The 6,116-nt window shown below is 40.1% G+C and overlaps 1 pseudogene; it reads right to left on the reverse strand.

Moving 5' to 3' along the window:
• Positions 1-3,444: 3,444 nt before the first annotated feature.
• Positions 3,445-4,891, reverse strand: LOC108489993 (annotated as a pseudogene).
• Positions 4,892-6,116: the final 1,225 nt, after the last annotated feature.

Raw genomic sequence — 6,116 nt, forward strand, 5'->3', positions numbered from 1 at the left:
AGAATTGAATACAATTGTTTTTATGTATTTTTAAATTTTTTTCTAGCAATTGACAGAGTAGGCACACATTATGTCACAGCTATTACTTTCTTGTAGATGCCACTTTTTTGTTTTGATGCCCTTTTGGCAACATTGTCTCATTGCCAACCAAGTGCCAGAGCAGCTGTTGATGTCAGGGGACATACTAACTTGACTAGATAGGCCTTAACATAAATGACAGAGTGCATAAAATCCAGAGAGGAGTCTATGAGAGGATGCCAATGGTAAAGGGGGTATAAAGAGGACTAAGAAGTTGTATACGAAATACAAAAAAATCAATGAAAATATATTTTGGAAAACCACATTTTTTCCAAATATATTGGTAGATTCATTAGGTCGTCAGGTCACAGCAAAGTATGGAAAACTCTGCTACAGCTGTCAGATATTATCTGACAATATTCTTTACCCTTTAGGTGGTGGAGACAATGGATCTATTCATACATTCCAAAGGATTTACCTAATGCTCACAAAAGATGTTATGTACAGAGGAGGGTAATGCATATTAAGTGAGTGTCACAGCTACACTGTTGCTGGGATAAATCACTGACCAACAACAACTTGGGGAGAAAGGGGTTTATTCAATCTTATAAATTCCAGGTCACAAACCATCAAAGAGGGAAGCCATGGCAGGAGTTCAAGGAAGGACAGGAACCTGGAACATAATTTCTCTATTAACCCTGTGAGGTAATATGATAAACTTCATTTTCCAAGGTTTCAAACAGACTGAATCCAAAGCCAGTGCTCAGTCTACGCGATCTCATTTCCTTTCACAAAACCCTTTGATAGGATAAATCGTTTCCATACTTGCAATCCCTTTAATAGCTAATACTCTCCCCGAATCAGGAAAATGTTTTCTTATTCAAGGTTTTGCTCAGGTCAACCTTAACCTCCTTATTCCTCAAACTGTAGATCAGAGGATTAAGCATGGGGATAACAACGGTGTAAAACATGGTAGACACTATCACTTGGTCCATGGATAAAACAGGAAGGATGGAGGCACTTGGATGATTCTGACCCAAAGAAACAGAAACCAGAATAATATGTGAACTACAAATTCTGAAAGCTTTTGACCTTCTTTCTTGTTCCCCAAGCTTTACGTGTAAGGATTGCATTGTAGATGCATCAGTTATCTCTGGACACCACACAGCATTTTGACCAGTTGTTCATCTCTAGTAGCTTCCATTTGTTGCAAAAAAGAAGTTTCTTTGATCAATCAGGGGTGAGAACTACACTTATCTATGGATAAAAGAATATATATATGGTAGCTAAATATCATACTGGTTCAGGAAAGTGGTAGTAGTGGGTCTCCTCTAGGGTCTATAACCTCTCTAACTATTGGTGGTTTAAATACCAAGCATGACTTCCCTCCTATTGAGAGGGAATTAAATCCAATTAGACAATAATTGGTTTCTCTCAGGATAAAGGTTCTGTTAGGATAGCAAAAAGCCTTATAAGATTAACTGGTCAAAAATAATACTCTGGTCTGGTTGGAACCTTAGCTTTCAAGTGTTCCCAAGTCTATCTCTTAGTCTTAGGGCCACCCCTAAGAAGGTGGGTTCACCTTAAGTCATGCTAAATATATGGGCAGACTACATAGAGCATTAATGAGATGGTGAACTTTTCCTGCCCAGAATCCCCTCCCTTTGGGACAGTTCTTGTTGATCCAGGCCCAGGCAGACATGGTTCTCCTCATAAATTTTGCCCACTTTTCTGAATTCTTCAGAAATGCATATTCTCTCTCATTTTCTTGTTTATAATTCTTTTCTAACCATGCTTTCCCTAATGCTTTGGGTTCCCCCCAAATTGGAGTTCCTCAACATTTTTTTCTACAACTCCCTTCTTCTCCAGGCCATGTGGCTATTCCTCTCCCACCTGTCTGCCCTCCGCACAGGCTCTAAACTAGCACGGTTTCATGAGGTTTCTCCTTCTCCCCTCCATTCTCCTCAAGGCAGCTACCGACATGCACAGCTTGCTTATCCTGAGAACATTTTTTAAAATTCTAATAAAATTAGCCCCAAAAAACATGGTTTCATGATGTTTCTCCTTCTCCCCTCCATTCTCCTCAAGGCAGCTACCAACATGCACAGCTTGCTTATCCTGAGAACATTTTTTTTAAATTCTAATAAAATTTTCCCAAAAATTCCCTTTGAGTTTCCTCTTCTTCTTCTTCTTCTTCTTCTTCTTCTTCTTCTTCTTCTTCTTCTTCTTCTTCTTCTTCTTCTTCTTCTTCTTCTTCTTCTTCTTCTTCTCCTCCTCCTCCTCCTCCTCCTCCTCCTTTCTCCTCCTCCTCCTTCCTCTCTCTCTCTCTCTTTCTCTCTCTCTCCCCCCCTCTCCCCTTTACTCAGTCCTCCTCCTTAATGAATGAAACTAAGGACCATCTAGGGGATGCAATTTATCCTTTGTATAAGTGCCACTATTGCAACGTTAGAGACATTTTGCTGGGATGGTCACAGTCGTGTTTTGTACACTTACAGTTGTGCAGGAATACTGATATCTTCTCTCCTTTGCCACCTGGTATAGCACCTACCTTATGGCATTTTGAGAATTTATCCTTAGGGAGAAGACTGATAGATCATTTCTTGCTTGATTCTTTCATGGCCTGTGTCTGAAGTGTATGGTTTCTTCAAAAGGTCTTACCTTCAGGTTATGGAAGGCTCCAAGGGCAGTGGCAATAACCAATGTTGATTTGGGAGTGTCTACCTTGGAGAACAACTTAAAGGGAGGTGAGATGAAGATTTTATGTCTTTGAGGCCCAAATTAGTAACTAGCACAAGACATCATTAGACAGAGGGTCTCAGCACTCTTAGCATCCACTGGATGTCAATATTATTTCACTCAGCACATGACTGATAGGTCATCTGCTTCCCCATTTCAGTGCTTGATAATTGGCTCAAAGGGATGAACATTCTCCAAGTGGTTATTTGTTGAATGAATTCAAAACATGACTATTCCACTGTTTCTTCTATGTAATAAAAGCTCTTTTAAAGGCATGAGATGTATTATTATTGGGTGAAAGGCTTTTAAGAGGGAGGACAGTAGCATCATAGTCTCTCTATAAGCAGAATATCCAAAACCATGAATCAACTGTTGTTTGGAATTTGCATGGATCACTGGCTGTGCTGCTCCTGAAAAGCCAAATTTAAATTGTCCATTATGAAAGACCAACAGAATCAGCCTTCTGTTTGCAGAATCGTGCTGTGTATGGTGTCCTTGCTTCCTTGCATCACTCTTTGAAACCTACAAATGACATGACAGGTGATACAGATGCCTATATTCTGACTCACATGTGAAGAACTTGACTTGAATCCCATCCAGAGGCATTTTTAATTAGAAAAATGAGGCAATGTTAAAATCTGCATTCTCTCTTAAAATGAAAAGCTTTTTAGGAAGTGTGGTATTAAAGTGTCAGTTTCTGATTCTGTCTTCTAAACTTCTAGGGAAAGGCAACAGAGAACATGTGACTTCCCTATTCCTCAGGCTATAGATCAAGGGATTTAGCATGGGAATGACCAAGTTATTGAAGACCGGAACAGCTGCATCCAAACAGGGGTTTGGCATTGGCTTTAGGTAAATGAAGATAACAGACCTGTGGAAAAGCAGAATGGCAGCGAGGTGGGCACTGCCGGTGGAAAAGGCTTTGTGTCTGCCCTGAGCAGAGTGGATCTGCAAGACAGAGAAGATTACATAGCTGTAGGAGGAAAAAGCAGCCAAGGGGCATGACGCCCACACTGATGAAAGCCAGCATCTCCAGTAACGATGTGTCTGCACAATCCGGCTTTAGTAACACTAGCATATCACAGGAGCAATAGTCCACCTCATTAGGGCCACAGTAAGGCAACTGGAAGGCCAGAGTGCTTAGAAATGTCGCCTGAATGCAGGCAAAAACTGAGTCCCCAACGCCAGGATGTCGCACACTCTGTGATGCATGATTACCGAGTAACCTAGAGGGTGACAAATAGCCACAAAGTGGTCATAGACCATCACTGTGTACAGGAAACCCTCAGTACAGCCCAGGAAATGGTAGGAAAGCCGGGACACACAGCCTCCATAGGAGTTGGTTCCGCTTGTTTCCTGAGAGGTAGAAGAGTATCTTGGGAGAACTTACCGAGGGGAAAAATATGTCACACACAGACAGCTTGCCCAAGAAGAAGTATGTGGGAGTGTGAAGCCGTGTGGAGGAGACAAGAGGAAAATGAGCGTGTTCCCCATAAGGGTGGCAATGTAAAAGGACAGAAACAGGACCAAGACCAAGGTCTCCATACCATCCATGTGCTGGATGCCCAGCAGGATAAACTCAGTCACCACTGAGAGATCCCTCATCTCAGAAGTTTGAACAGACCTGCAGGAAGCAAACACAGACTTATACGAGATGAAGGAGCTCTTTATCAGATGTGCTGTTTTCATGTACAGGCAAAAACTGAGTCCCCACCGCCAGGATGTCGCACACTCTGTGATGCATGATTACTGAGTAACCTAGAGGGTGACAAATAGCCACAAAGTGGTCATAGACCATCACTGTGTACAGGAAACCCTCAGTCCAGCCCAGGAAATGGTAGGAGAGCCGGGACACACAGCCTCCATAGGAGTTGGTTCCGCTTGTTTCCTGAGACGTAGAAGAGCATCTTGGGAGAACTTGCCGAAGGGAAAAATATGTCACACACAGACGGCTTGCCCAGGAAGAAGTACGTGGGAGTGTGAAGCCGTGTGGAGGAGACAAGAGGAAAATGAGCATGTTCCCCATAAGGGTGGTGATGTAAAAGGACAGAAACAGGACCAAGACCAAGGTCTCCAGACCGTCCATGTGCTGGATGCCCAGCAGGATAAACTCAGTCGCCCCTGAGAGATCCCTCATCTCAGAAGTTTGAACAGACCTGCAGGAAGCAAACACTTCACTCTCAAGATTTGGTGCTGGAGGAGGATGAAACTGTGGAATTTTGCCTTAGTTATTCAGAATAATAAAATTAAAATGTTCACCCATCTTTTGATTTAGAATCCTGATAAAATGTATTATTTGTCTACCTAAGGTATGAGGGAATCATTTGGGTTCCTTTGAAATTTTTCAAATATGATAACTTGAGACAACTGGAAATTAAGTTTTTGGCATCAAGCTTATAAAAGACAACAAAAGAATTCAGAACAGTTAGGGAATTCAGAAGACTAAAGAGAAACAAAAACAGCAGCAAAATCCAATGGGAGTTTCCTGGAAGCACCCTGGCACAAAAAAATAGGACATTAGCTGTCAAATTGATGAAATTAAAACAAGAATGTAAGGAAATAATTATTACAGTAGTATCCATGTTTAAGCAAGAACTTTCTGATATGGAGCAGATGTGTATAAAAAAAAAATCAAGAAAAAGAAAAGCTTTAAGGAAAAATAGGAATTCTGGTTTGGGCCAAAGTGAATTGATGCCGGTACAGTTTGTATTTCTCACAAGCTATAATTTAAAAGAGCAGTTAAGAAATAAATAGTTTTCTCTGCGTCCCATGAGGTAAGAATTAGCAAACAGTAAAGGAATGAAATCTGGACGTAAACTCCACAAATAGAGAAGTTTCTTCTTTTCCCATCTCTTCACTCTCAAGATTTGGTGGGCATTAGTGCACTTAAATGCAGGGAAAATATTCATACACATAAAATTTTAAGAAATATGGCATTACGTGTTATATATTGTGGGTACTAGATATTTGTAAGCCTTAATATTTTTGGAACTTTAAGTCTAAAATTGATTCAAAGTTAAAAGCTAAAATTAAAATACCAGTAATAGTTCTTTGTATGAGAGTGAAAAATCAGCTTAACATGAGAAAAATATTTATGAATGTCATATCCAGCAATAAATAATATCTGGCATTAGTGCACTTAAACAAATGCAGGCAAAATATTCATACACATAAAATTTTAAGAAATATGGCATTACATGTTATATATTGTGGGTACTAGATATTTGTAAGCCCTAATACTTTTGGAACTTTAAGTCTAAAATTGATTCAAAGTTAAAAGCTAAAATTTAAATACCAGTAATAGTTCTTTGTATGAGAGTGAAAAATCAGCTCAACATGAGAAAAATATTTATGAATGTCAT

The sequence above is a fragment of the Nannospalax galili genome, unplaced genomic scaffold (assembly GCF_000622305.1).
Source record: "Nannospalax galili isolate Female #2095 unplaced genomic scaffold, S.galili_v1.0 scaffold881, whole genome shotgun sequence".
Taxonomy (NCBI): Eukaryota; Metazoa; Chordata; class Mammalia; order Rodentia; family Spalacidae; genus Nannospalax; species Nannospalax galili.